Here is a 15,207-nt window from a genome sequence, read left to right as displayed (position 1 = left end):
TAATATTTTTGAGGAATTCATGAGCTTCTACGAGATTCCGAACACTGAAGCCAAAACTTAAAAAAGGGAGGGAGTGAGTCATTCATTAATTTATTTCAGTGATCAGAGACCCCCCAATAATTTTAACAAGTCGGCGCAGTTCAGCTCTCTTCATTAAGTCAGGGGCGCCAAGTTGGAGGGGGGCAACCTGGTCGTCCCCCTTGATTAACGCCAAAACGTTAAGACGGGGGCGTCAAAAATACACTTCGCCCGGGTGAAATCTTATGCAGCTGTAAGGTAACACAGTAAGAAAAAGGTGTTCCCAGAACAACTTTGAAATCAGCAACCCAAACTTTAAAAATTTATATCATGAAAACCGTAAGAGATATTTACACCGTGTTTTCTGCATTATAAAGCCTCATTCGTTGAGATATTTTTCAATGCGTAACATTATCAGTTTAATCCATACAGAAAATTAGATAAATTAATTATTGGCGGAAGGCAGCGTTAAAAAAATTCCAGAAATGCAGTTTTGAGTGAGAAAATATAAAAAATTATTGAAGGGTCATAATTAGACGTCTGATGACTGTCGCCATGTCAATCTGTCATTTACGACCAATATTGATCATGTGCAGCATTTGATGGATTTATGGCTGGCGATTTTATGAGTTAAGTGAAAAAATGCCATTTTCGGGACATATCTCCGTAGCTGGCAACACTAGCAGGTCGAAATTTTGTAGTGTAGGTGTAACATTTTTTAGCACATTCTGAACGAGTAGGTGACCGGTCGAGACTTCGCGTCCCATCCGTACGAAAAAAAAAAGATGGAAGATGCTAGTTTTGTTGGCAATTTAACCACAACATTAGGTTTTTATCTGGCTTTAAATTCTAGTTAAACGCTACAATTCGAAATAATACGTCAAATATTTAAGATTTTAAATAAACTCTGAGGTAATCGTCCGATTTTAGAAGCCACGTTCCTACAAATAAGCTATGGATAAAAATAATTTCTCGTTACATCGAGATTGTTGTTCGTGCTATGCGTTTTAATGAAACTCGGAAGTGAGCGTTTCCGCTTGCACTAGGTGAACATTAAACACTAAACTAGAGTAATGGAAGAAGCCCTTCAAGGTAGATTGTAATCAAAACTCATCTCCGAACGACTGTTAGGGCTGGCAATTATCCAGAGATATCAGCGGCTAAACTCTGGACAATTCGGACTATTCGTGAGCGAATTCCTAACTCCAAGGAAAGCAGAGTGATTTTTTTAAGGTTGGTTGATTTGGTGTTTAAGGCTAATCGGGACTGGACCTACAGTTTAAAGTGGGATCCGAACCACTATGTGCCTCCACTGGTATCGAACCCGGGACCCCTTGATTACAAGGCGACGACGCTACCACTGCGCCATCGGATGTGCGCATATTTTTTTTATTTTTTTAGAGTGAATTAAATGGTTAAATATAATTTTGGATCAGATTTTGCAATTACAGTTTTTAACATAATTTAAAAAGATGTTCAAAGGGAAAAAAACATAATCGGAGGTAAATTTAAAAGGGGTTTGGATTTATCATTTTCGTTCTTAACTGCTTTCCTTGAAAATTTTGGTTTTCTAAAATTTTAGGGAGGGGCTGTAGCCCCATCAGATCCCCCTGCGTACGAAAGTGCTACGCGCACAAATTGCCACAGACGAACATGGCAAACATGGGGTAAGAGTTGTTTTATAATTGGATTAACATTGGTCACTTTTTCTTTTTAACGAATTAATAGCCACTATTCTACTAAATCTTGTCAGCACCCCAAAGAGGTACAAAATTACGTTAAATAACAAAAATAATATAATAAACCGCCAACTAGAAACCGCCATATGTCCATGTGACACGCAATGGAACGTTAAATAAACCTCATAACTGTACGTAGTATAACGAGGGCAAAAATAACAATGCTCTCAATAATATAAAATTCTAATTTGTAACCGTTTGTTTCTTTGTAATACAACAATGTTAGGCATGAGATTGTCTGGAAGAGTATCTCTATTTGTAAGATTAAGTAAGTTTACATAAACTTTTCAAGCTGTCTCTAACATCCGTGGTTTTCAATCATATTACGTAACCATGTCTGTTGGTGGGAGGAAAATGTTTCCTATGTTTGCCCATCTGGATTAACATGTCTGGTACGAAGAAGCTCCTTCAAAACAAACTTTCGATTTCGTTGAAAGGTTGAATGGTTTCAGTCTGTAAAATAGCCGCAGCAAGATTACGTCAACGAAATAAAAACAAACTTTCTTTGCTCACTAAAAGGTTGCTAAATAATCACAGAGTTTGCCATTAAAGCATAATTTGAGTTTTGCACATTTAATGAACTGCGTACATTTTTTTAAACGTACCAACAATCTGTAATTTATATTAACATTACAAACAGGATTTTAAAAGTGAAGCAAGCGGGTCGCAAATACGATTTAGCGATAATCCGAATCTTTGAGAATTTGAAAAATAAAAGACAGATGCATGAAAACATGTAACTTGACCACTAAAATATAGAAGTTTCAATTCCTTATACATTCTTGAGCATGCCACTGTTTAAAACAGTGTATAGTTTTGTTATTTAGTGTCGCTTTCGTACCACTTCTGGATAATCACAACGATGGGAGTGAGAGAGGTCCGTAGCCAGAATTTTATTTCGGGAGGGGCTCATCCCTTATCAGTAGCAGCCATCTAAAGGCGAAAATGTGTGAGGGTAGAAGCCCCGAAGATGAATATTACAACTTATTATACAAGATGTTTAATCCTGATAAGGAAATAAAATTAGTTACCACTATACACTATTTAAATTAGATATTAGTAGGATTTTGGGGGTGGGGTATAGCCCCTCCCCCTGGATAGGTGCCTGTGTATATATGGAATTGATAGAGTGACACAAAGAAAACCCATGTTCAGGCCGGGACTCGAACCTACAAACTTCAATGGCGAGTCCCATATAACGCGCTTGTCTACAAGTCTATTATAGTTATTATTGTCTGAACTAACGAAGTTCACTATGCTCTGACAAATCACGTAGTTGAGTGGAGCTAATTATAGATACATTTCACAACGTATAATTTTATAATGCGGCTTTAGGAAAAAAAAAGCATGCATGGAATTTTCATCAAGTCAAAGTTACTTTTAAGTCCACTTTATGTTCACATAGGCTAATCGGGACTGGATCTATAGTCTAAAATGGGATCCGAACCATCGTGCAATCGGATCAGGGGACCTTGATTGGAAGGCGTCAACAGTAATTTACATCGTGTATCATTAGGATAGTAAAATGGCAAAAATTGGTTGGGATATACTTTAAAAAATCTGACACTGCGTAATTTGAAACACAAAACTCCTGCCTTCTGAAAATTATAGGAATAAGCTTGTAACCTGGTCTAGAGCTTAGTTTATCAAAATTGGCGTCTGATGCGGAAGAAAATACAGTGTTTTAGTATGATGTAGTACATTGTACACTCCTGTTCATATAAAGTGGTACACAAAACGGCAAAAATAATAATAGGCAAATTATTCATCGCTATTTTCATGATATTTCTATTCAACATTCTGTATTGCTTTAAAAGAATATGGAATTCTGTTGATTCGAAGTTGATGTCCTATACTTATTGACTTTTTTTTATTTAATGATCATCACATCGTGGAAAACAGTTTGAACGAAAATGTTCATGGACTTGCAGATTATTTTGCCGTTGGGCGTACATGACGTGCACGTTTAGTGGTTGACCCGCGATCTCATCACCAAAGGTTCCAGGTTCGAATCCCCGTCTAAGCATGGGATCGCTCTACTAATCTTTACTAACCAATTTCTTCTATTCACCATTCATCCTCATCGTCGCGATAAGCTAAAAGTTGTAGAAAAACGGCACAATATAAGAAAACTACAAATCTTTTGCTCTGTAGACAGGGCTGTAGTCGAGGGTATATACCTTCTGGTTACCCTTACTAGCATGGACGTCCGCAGGATTTTTTCCAGGGAGGGGCAAGGAAGGTTTTTTTTCCGGGGGGGGCAAACAAGTCACGTTTTCCCCCAAAAGAGTGTTGTTCCCTAAAAAAACATTGCTTAATTTGAATTTATGGTGTTCATGCAATAATTAACACACATTATTGTGGCTAAAATGAAATTTTATGTGTGAAATACATAATTTTTGGTTGATTTTCATTTTCCAGGGAGGGCACGGCCCCCCTTGACCCCCCCCCCCTTCCGGACGCCCATGCTTACTAGTTAGCAGTGGCAGTTGCCCCCCACTTTTTGCAACTTTTGTTCTCGCAGTATGCTAAACCTTATCTGACAAGGAAAAGTCCTCTTCTTTCCTCCCCTAGTTCTGGCACTTTGTCCCCCCTTCCCCAGTTCTGGAACCCAATCGCCGCCACTGCTAGTCAGCGTATGCCTTATACTTTCGTAGAAGTGATTTCATCCATATATTTCATGGAAACATGGTCACTGCTTAACGTTTATGGTCACGAACTTGGGAGCATACCTGTGAAAAATTGTGGAACTACAGCAACAATATTTTATCTGTAACAGAGTTACGTGTACGAACTGAACTGCACGCTGTAAAAACTGTGCAAAAGGCAAGCAAAGAGTGATGCAGTAGTTCTAGTAAAGGGGGCGCGGGGGAAAGTTTACGTTTACGTTTCATGTACGTACTTGACAACTACGATTAGACGGTTGAATGGCAACGTTCCTTTAGTTAGGTGCGGCAATTCAGACACAAAAACAACACAACAATCTTCGCTCACCCAAAAGCAAGGAGCTAAAATGACAGCGTAGCTAATGCCCCACAACCTCACATGACTAAGTCAGCAGTTACATCACAGGAAGACGAGCCAACGCCTGCCCTTCCTGACACAATGTCTCGACTCACCTAGTTTTGCCGGCGTCCTCTTTACGTACACCTCCACTGCACTGTCATTCCGAACGAAGTAAATACGATGGCTGCCTATACAATCTTTGGATATGCGTTCGCAAAAACAAACACTCACAGAACTCGCACCGACAGACACACGCACACACCTGTTGCAATGTCCACGCCTGCATGAAGCGACTGAAACAGGCAACGCCACGCAGAGGAGAAACCTGCTAAGCAAAACAACCTGTAATACGCAGTGTTGCCAACCGCTGTAGTCGAAAACTCTCTGGTGTGACGTAATGCAACTTCCGGATCTTCATCCGCGTTGCTGTTCACGTAACAGAATGGCTGCGACTTCCTCCTACTTTTCCTGTAATGAACCCACAGGCCCAACGAAGCTGAAGGAAAAGTCGAGTGACTTTCGAAAGACGAAAGGATTACTGAAACACAACTCTTCACTCCATGATACCCCATAGGAGGCAGTGGCGTGCGCAGGATGTTCAAAATGGACGTTATGTACTTCTTTTAGTAGTCAGCCCTCATTTTGCCAACTTTTCCTACCTTTGACGTTCTTTTTGTACGAATACTGGGCCAAAGAGGGGATTATCACCACCCACTAATCTCCCCTTGGGCACGCCACTGGGAACCCCACTGCAGTGAGGAAACTAGGTGCGGCAGGAAATGCGCCACTTGAAATATCACTGCCACCTGTTGCCAATTTAAAATCGTATTAACAAATTTATATTTATAGAATTTTCGTCCTATTTCTTTTTAAACAATTGCTTTGTTCAGATAAACCAACAGTTTATAATAATATAATATAATATAATATAGGGACCTCCCCGATGGCGCAGTGGTAGCGTCGTCGCCTTGTAATCAAGGGGTCCCGGGTTCGATACCTGCTGGAGGCACGTGGTTCGGATCCCACTTTAAACTTTAGGTCCAGTCCCAATTAGCATAAAGTGGTCTTAAAACACCAAATCAATCAATATAAGCTAATAAAATTATTTATTGGACTTTCATTTTTATGATTAATAAGTAGAACCCATATTCCGTTCATTCTCCGATACACAATCCCCGTAACAGTAAGGAACAAGAATTGTTCAAATAAGAAACTTCTGTCGTAGCGTAATAGGACTTTCTGTTGACTAAATGATCTTTCCGCATTGCACGAAGTAGCTAGTGGTGCATATTTAAACTTGCATAAATCCTCTGGGTTTGTACTTAGTTTTCAAGGCGTCTGAACTATTTTCTCCACTTAGCGCCCCCTTAGTAGCTAAAGTTATATTGTACCCTGAATTTTCCTCCAAATCGGAAGACATCTTTCATTCATTGCTTCTCCAGCTGGTGCTTCCACACTTTCCAGAGAAGCGACATCTGGGTGAACAATTTCATTTTCAAGGATGCCTGTTTGATTGACTGATGGATTTGCATTATTTCTCTTCGCTCTTGTGCCACTTTTGGCCAATTTGCGAAGATGGGGATGAGTGATGATAGGATGAAATTGATGAATGGACTCTAACGAACATCTATGCCCGGCAGGGACTCGTTGTAGCGCGATGTGCTAACCTCTCCATCACGCGGGCCGGCTCAAGAATGTCTGTTCTGAGTGGATGTGTATTAAATATGAAAATGTTAGGAAATAACATTAAGACAGGGAGATCCATTATCTTCATTGCTCTCTAATTTTGCCTTAGAATATGCTGTTAGTTAGGTAAAAGAAACTAATTAATTAAACGGTCTGACTCAGCTGTTAGCATATGCAGATGATCTAAACTTACTAGGGAATGATATAAATACAATTAAGAATAATATTCAAATATTTTTAGAAGCAGCTAAAGAGATGGAAGGTAGCAAAGATAGCAAAGATTGCTTTTAGGCCGAAATCAAATGTTACGTAATAATCAAAATTTAATTATTGATAACAATTCGTTTGAATCAGTTACCAAATTCAAGTATTTAGGAGTAATACTAACAAATGAAAATTATATTAAAGAAGAAATAAAAAGCAGGCTTAAGTCAGGAAGTGGGTGTTACTTCCCTCTTCATAAACTTTTATCTTCTCGTATAATATATAAGAAAGTGAAAGTTAAAGTATACAAAACAGTAGCTTTGCTTGTAGTATTGTATGGATGTGAAACTTGGTCCCTAACATCAAAAGAGGAACATAAATTAAGAGTACTGTATTTGAATATTAAATCCTTAGAAAAATATTTGGACCTAAAAGGGATGAGGAGACAGGTGATTGGAGAGGGTGACATAATTTAGAACTACATAATTTGTATTCATGTCCAGATATTATTAGAATGATTAAATCAAGACGACTTAGATGGATAGGCCATGTGGCACGAATGGGGAGGAAAGAAGAGTTTACAGGATTATTGTTGGGAAACCTGATGGTAAGAGACCTGTAGGAAGGCCAAGACGAAGATGGAGGGATAACGTTGAGGTGGATCTAAAAGAAATCCCTAATATGGAAAAGATTGGATTGATCTTGCCCAGGATAGGGACAGATGGAAGGCTTGTGTTTCTGCAGCCATAAACCTTCGGGTTTAAGAAGGCTAGAGAGTTAGTATTACGAAACAGTTTGTCAAAGTTTGTTCTATGTCCCCTTTACGTTCGCGTAAGTTAAACAGGACTGGACCTACAGTTTAAATTGGGATTCGCGCCACTATGCTATGTGCGCCCATCCAGTGCTTGAAGTTGGAAAATGTTAGCTGGGGGGGGGGGTGTTTGGCAGAGCCACGTCGAGCCTTGGGGTTAGTTTGGGGATGCTCCTATGGTTTAACAATGGTGACAATGAGACAGTTGGGGGGATGCTTTGCAAACATTTTACTAACTGAGGGGATACCAACCCCCTCACTTGGAGCACTGCCACCACCACCATTTACTACTAAATGCAAATGATCCTTCTCTAGTCTCGGCTCAGTAAACTCTTATCTAGGATAAATCTACACGTAGATGTGTGATCGTATTTCCTTCTCTTTCTCAAAAGGGGGAGGGGAGGAAGGGAAAATAGGACAGAAGAGAGAAGAGTATCAATACATACCGCTCTTTGTGAATCCTATTGCAGAATAGAAATTTTCATATGCCACCCAGCCAGGGCCGGATTTAAAAATTCGATCCGCCTAGGCCAATGTTGAGAAAATGCTACCCCTAGCACAATTCTATCTGTGAAGGTGCTCCGCTTCATTATTAAAGAAATGCACCCACTGCCCCACTTAGCTATTAGTATGCTATCAGATATAAATTAATTTTGCATGAATCAAGAATGGTTTGCAATAATCTTGCGTAAATGTTTTTCGAGTTTTTTATATTGACTTTCACTGAATTGTAGCCGGTAAGCAGTTATCCGGTTAACAAAATACTAGTGTTGCCCACGAGACGAGACTTTGGCCTGTCTCGTCTCGTGGAGCCTCGTTGCAATGCTGTCTCGTCTCGAAAATATTCGTTAGTCTTATGACACATGGTCAATCTCTTCTCGTCTCGAATTTTTAAAAGCCTGTCCCGTCCCGTCCCGTGGGCAACACTACAAAATACTTTATGCATATATTTTTAAATGCTTTTAATGCATCTGGTCGATTACAACTTTTGCCCCAAACATACAACAATGCAGGGTGCGAAATCACGGGGGGGGGGGACAGGGGGGAATTCCCCCTCACCAACGATCATGTCCAAAAATTTCCTCCCACAAAAATTTTCCGGGGGGGAGAGAGGTTTTGTTCTAACAACAAACATAAACAATTAGTTCTGGAGTCGAATATACTTCACTGGAATAACATCGAAAATATACACACAGAACGGACAACAAAGATCCTCATCTCTAAAGACACTGAACCCAGCAATCCCAAGAACATAGAAATTAATCCAATTTGTTATTTTTTCTCCATTTCTCATTGCCTTTCGTCAGCTTCCGCAAAGTATATATACATATATTAATAAAACTCGTAATGACAATTAGATGTTAAAGTTATATAGGAAACTATTATCTTCTTAAGGTTTCTTAATTTTTACCCCTCTCCCTTAGGCACGCAAATCATTGTTCATGTTCATAGCATTAGTATTACATTAAAATCTTCAACTTGCAATGGAATTTTAAATGGACAATCGATGTAATATATTGTATATTTTATAATATGATTTGATTATTGGATAATTAACATAATTAATGACTATATATATATATATATTGTGTGTGTGTCTGTTTGCTCCTTCCCCCATCAATCTGCAGTGATTTCGCACCCTGCAACTGTCTTTCATTGTTTAGAGCTCAGTTGGAACGTTTAACGAATTTGTGCCTCCAGGAAGACGCAGATGTCTTTGTTCTTTTTAAATTAAGAAAGCAAAGGTTACCCGGTTTTGTCTAAAACGTATTTCCATGTCCTAATCATATAGACGCTTACTAAAATTATGATATCAGTAGCGTCAAGTCACAAGGATATTTTGTAGTTAACAGCACGTGTTGCTAAGTGTCAACAACATGTTTAAGGTTATTTATTGAACTCGCGCACTTTCGACGTGGCCTTTGGCCACGTCTTGTACGTACGCTAGCATAAGTGATCTTCGGCCACGTTGTGGACGCAATCACGTTATAGATGGGGTTCCTCAATGATCTTAATGACTTTGAAAATATCTGCATGTTGTATTGGGTGAAGGGGAACAAGTGTATAAGTTTGCTAATTTGGAAAGTTTAGAAAATAATTTTATGTGTGTACTCTATTATTGTACAAATATTCAACACATTATTGTCTATTTTCATAATAATAAACTGGGTAAATATTGTCCGTTTCAAAATAGTCAGATATTTCATATAAACGAATTGAATTGCGACACTATATTGGAAAAGCAGTATTTACGTCTTTTGTCATTTTCACACTTTTTAACGTAATTTGAAAATAATTGTTTTCGGTCATTTCGTACGCTCCGATGTGGTTCGCTTATTTGGAAAGTTTTGATCTTAACTTTGTGTGTGTACGGGCTCTAATATGGTACAAATATACAAAATATTCAAAATTGTCTATTTTCTTAATAATAAAGTGAGTAAGCAATAACCGTTTCAAGATAGTTAGTTAGATTTCTTGTATAAAGGAATTCAATAGCAACACTAAATTGGAAAAGCAATATTACGTCTTATGTAATATTCACATTTGTAAACGTAATTGAAAAATAATTGTTTCCGTCATTCCCATCAAATTCCTATCTCTCCTCTGTAATAATTTATGATGCTCATGTTTTGGGATTCGAAAAGTCTACCATAAATCCCTTACAGTAGTTTTCGGGGTGAAAATAAACTTCCTTTAAGTTCCCTAGCAACGTCCGTTTCCATCGACGACAACAACAACAACAGACAAGCTCTAAAGAATTGTTTGTTATTATACCCCTAAACATTTAGTTTAAACAAGCACGATGTAGATATTTTCGCATTGAGTATAACTATATATACGTCATTGCATATGGGCTGAATCTTCTTCTTAAGTAGATGTCACCCATGTTTGAGGCACCTTTTCAAAACCAGGAGTTCATTCATCTGTGTGTGATCTGTGAGAAATATAATGTTTAGCTAGACAATTAAGAATTTTATCCTCTTTAATATCGTCACAAGATGTAACAATTGTATTTATCATTTTTAGATTTTTTCATATTAATATTGACATATGAAAATTGTAAATATTTAAAATATGTAACTTGATATAGTCACCAGATATAACAATTATATTTATTATCAATTTTAGATTTTGCATGATATTGATGTAGATATATAATGTATATGACAAATTCAAAATTTGTAATTTGATGTAACAGTATCATGTTATATGCATGACGTATGTTTAGGACACTTGGTGTAGAGCTGGTATACGGCTAAAACCAATAAAGTATGAATGAATGAATGAACAATGTGTACTGCAAAAAATGCCCGGGGCAACGGGTTGCTAAGGACATGAAAAAGGGCACTTTTACCCTTAAAAAAGGGCAAAGTGAGTGATTTTTTAAATTTTCTCGGCCATCTGGGGCAATTTCATGGGGGGGGGGGGTAATCGGGCATTTTTTGGCTTCGGGGCTTCCTTCATGGAGAACATTTATGTCAGTGAGTGAGTGGTGAGATTGAGCCTCATATATTCTAATTGTGGTAAATATGCCTAACCTGACAAGGTGAGAGATAGCATGTGCTCAACTTCACCTGTTAAATAAAAAAAATATTATTAATATTACACACCACATTCACACACACACGCACAGAGTCAACTTATGCTAAATTTTGTCTTGTCAGTCAATACTGATGGGCAGACAACGGTTTTATATCTAGTAAAAATGTGCTAAAATATGTAAATACATATTTAGTTATTTTCACCAAAATATGGAGTAAAATATGGACTTAAAATTGTAAAACATTACCTACTTTAATCATATACTTAAAATGTGTTTTCATTTTCTGTTTCTAAAACAATGAATAACAACATTTTGCTGCAAGTGTTCGAACGTGAATTTTCTTCCGTTGTCTCTTAAGATGGATTATATTGACAGAAACTGCTTTCAATACCGCAAGAAGTAATGGGGTGTATTTCAAATATGTTAGTTATTCCGAGGAAATGGATAGCGGAAAAAATGGCGTATTGGTTCAATAAGCAAGATTATTCGCTAGATTGAATCGAATGTTATGTGGATTTAATTGAAGGACTTGTGTAGTAAGATTAAGTAGTGTTTAGATTATTATCTATTGTGATAGAAAAGGACAAAAGTTGATTGATAATAATCAAATCTATTACAATTTAAGACGTTCAATATCCCTTTGGATTGTATTAGAGATGTGCTTTAACTGTCTCGTTTATTTATCATAATGGATCAAAAGGGAAGCAATATTGTTGAGGACGGACATAGTGCTATATGCAATAATACTATAACCAGTGATAATATTGATATAATATCATCTGATTCAAAACATGAAGAAAATGATGGAAATGATGTCATGGACATTTCACACAAAGTAAATGGGCCGAATAAAAGAAAGAACAATACAATACAAAATGAAATGGGTAACAAAAGTTCTAGGATGGAACACACTACCAATCATGAAGAAAAAATATACCAGTATGACATAGGTGCCAACGAACCCTATTTAGTGATAATAGAAAGTAGAAACCAACAGTTAGGAAATTTGCATCCAGTTAAAGTTGGATATATGTTGATGGATAATAATGTGAAAGTAAAGTATGTAGATCAAAGTGGACGAAATAGAGTTCGAGCATTATTCAACACGTCACAAGAAGCTAATAACTTTGTGAAAAATAAAGTGTTATTAGACAAGTTAGGAGTAAATGCCAGAATTCCTAAATCTTTAGTGGAGAAGGAAGGCCTTGTGTTTGGAATACCCACAGAATTTGAAATGCAGTATTTGGAAAGCAGTATAGAAAGCCCAGTGCTAGTGACTAAGATGGAAAGAATGAAGAAGAAAATATGGCGGAATGATGGGTCATTTAAGCTTGAACCTACTCAAGTCTTATGTGTAACTTTTAAGGGGACAGTTTTACCACAATACATAGCAGTTGGAAAACAAATAGTTGAGGTAGTGCCACGTGTGAAACCAGTGTTGCAATGTAATAGATGTTTCAGATTTGCTCACACAGGTCAACAGTGCAAGGGTAAAAAATTGTGTTATAAATGTGGCCAAGATTATCACGAAGGAAACTGCGAAATGAGTGAAACATGTATAAATTGCAAAGGAGATCATAACGCTTGCAACAAAATGTGCTCAAAATATCAGGATGAAAAGCAAATTCAAATTATTATGGCCGAGAAAAACATCTCATACTATGAAGCAAAAGGTATTGTGACGGGAAATAATTCAAAAAATATATCATGTGAACAAAAAATTAAATTATTTAGGGATCAATTTCAACATGAAACTGTTCGAAGAAGCGGATTGGAATTCCCTCCCATCAAAAAGAGTTATGTGAATGAGAAGAATGCACCAACAAGTGATAGTTGCAAGGAGGGCAGAGAGAGTTATTGTGCGAGTTTTGTAACTCAAATGGCGGAACAAAAGAAAATAGCAAAAGAGAATAGTGGTCAAAAAATGAGAGTACAATACAGCAAAGTTGTTACATCACCTCCAAAGAAGATTATGAAAACGGCTACAAGACGTATTGTACAACTCCCACGGGAAAACAAAAAGGATGTGAACGTGGATTCTTCATCCTCGTCAGACACAGAAAAAGAACAAATAAAATACAAATATCCAGTATATTTGAGAGAATCCCCTTATAGTAAGCAAGAACAAGATATGGACAATATAAATTGCAGAAGATATTCGGATCGTAAATCAGTTTCTTGTAGACAAAAGGAAATATATCAGTCATTGTTGGACCTTTTACCAGACATGATTGAATCAGTTCGTGATTTAAATGATTCCAGGAAGAAACAGAAGATTTTAATTTCAATGCAACAAATTATAGGAAAGATAATTGCAATATTATCAGAAAGTTAAACTTGTAGAAGAGGATCAATAGGTATGTCTTTTATAGTGCAATGGAATATAAATTCATTTACAGCTAGAAGATTAGAAGTATTACAAATTATAGATGAGCATCATCCAGGTATATTGAGTTTGTCCGAATTTCGTGGTAGACAGCATCAATATTATCAAATACCTCATTACGAGTTAATATCTAATTTACATACTAAAGATACAAGAGGTGTAGGTTTATATATACATGAAAGTATAAAATTTAAGAGAGTAACATTACCAGAATCATTAGGGTTGATAAAATTATTTAATGTAGAATTAATAAAGGTAAAAAAAAAGGTAAAGTGCTCCCCTGTGCATAGCACCGCGCCATGAAGGCGTATAGGGGGTGTGGGGGTAACGCCCCACACTTTCTTGATCCGGTCGTGAGTGGGGGTGATGTGATCAGCATCACGCCCCTGACCGCCTTTACCCCCCAGGGTTTCCCCCAGGTACCCATGTTATTCGACGCTGGGTGGGCGCCGGGGCCGCTTCCATCGTTAGAAAAGTTCCCGGATTTGAACCGGCCGGGGATCGAACCCGGGACCTTTAGCATGGTAGTCAGACGCGTTACCGACTGAGCCACCGCGGCCACCCATTAATTAATTAGAATTAATAGCAGTGAAAATTAAGATGAACACATTAGAGTGTACAATAGTTTCAATTTATATTCCATCGAGTTATAAATCTCAACATATTAAAGTAACACACTTTAATGAATTATTATATTATGTCCACGACAATGTCATTATCACAGGTGATATGAATGCTCATCATGAAGCATGGGGTTGTAATTATAGAGATGCATTAGGATGTAGTATTTTGGACTGGATTAGTGATCGATCATTACATTTCATGAACGATGGGTCAGCTACTCATTATCCATGGAATGGTAAATCACCAACAGCCATAGATTTAACTATTGTGTCAAATAATATAATAAATAAATTGTTTTGGGAAGTAGATTTTGTGAATAGGGGTAGTGATCATTTGCCAATTTTCATTACACTGTTAAATGATACACACTCAGTACCTAAAATATATTCATTACCAATTAGAAGGTGGCAGGTTAAAAACATCGATTGGGAATTATATTCTATAATTTTGGACTCTTATATCTCAATGGAAGATATTAAACAGGAACAAAACATAACGTGTCAACGTTATTTACAATTAATAACATATGCAATGGATATTGTAGCTAAACGGAAGAAAATTAATAATAAAACCAACTTTCCTACTATAAGTTGGTGGAATGATGAGTGTCAAGATGCAAAAGAAGAAAGAATAAGATTGTCTGAAATATTTGCTGAACAACCTTTGCCAAATAATTGGATAAATTTAAAACAAGTAATTGCTAAAGCAAAACGTATCTTTAATAAAGCAAAAAGGCAAGCATGGAAGAATTTTGTGAATCATTATCACCATCTGTTAAAACAAACACAATTTGGAAAAAAATAAATTTTCTTAAAAAAGGACATAAAATTAGAGTTTCACCTATAACAACAATTTGGCAAGAACATTTTGAAAAAAAGTTTACACCTAGTTATGTAAGAAATAAAATACCCGAGATTATAAATAATATAAGTTCCAGTGATGAAATTTATTCAAAAATAACATTGCAAGAATTAAGAGAAACTCTAAGTAATATAAAATCAACTGCTCCAGGATACGACGGAATAACGTATGAAATGATAGGACATCAATCGGACAATGCATTAAAAGTACTTGTAAATATTTATAATAATATTCTGAGAAGTGGAAATGTGCCACAAAACTGGAAAACACATCTGATACTACCTATACTTAAATCAACTAAAGATCCGAAAGAAGCTGAATCATATCG

At 36.9% G+C, this 15,207-nt stretch overlaps 1 protein-coding gene across 2 annotated transcripts in view; it reads right to left on the bottom strand.

Moving 5' to 3' along the window:
- Positions 1–15,207, bottom strand: part of LOC146003795 (acyl-CoA Delta-9 desaturase-like) — a 143,274-nt gene that overhangs the window by 101,307 nt on the left and 26,760 nt on the right. Inside the window, exon 1 of one of the 2 annotated variants that reach the window (XM_083142212.1) lies at positions 4,877–5,082. The exons of the other annotated variant lie outside the window; for it this stretch is intronic. The gene's annotated coding sequence lies outside the window, so the exon portion shown is untranslated. Of the gene's footprint in view, positions 1–4,876; positions 5,083–15,207 lie in introns of those variants that run through there. 2 annotated transcript variants of the gene reach the window in all.

The sequence above is a fragment of the Lepisma saccharinum genome, chromosome 20, assembly GCF_977018435.1.
Source record: "Lepisma saccharinum chromosome 20, izLepSacc3.1, whole genome shotgun sequence".
In the NCBI taxonomy this organism is placed as follows: domain Eukaryota; kingdom Metazoa; phylum Arthropoda; class Insecta; order Zygentoma; family Lepismatidae; genus Lepisma; species Lepisma saccharinum.
This window is presented reverse-complemented; position numbering and strand designations above follow the sequence as displayed.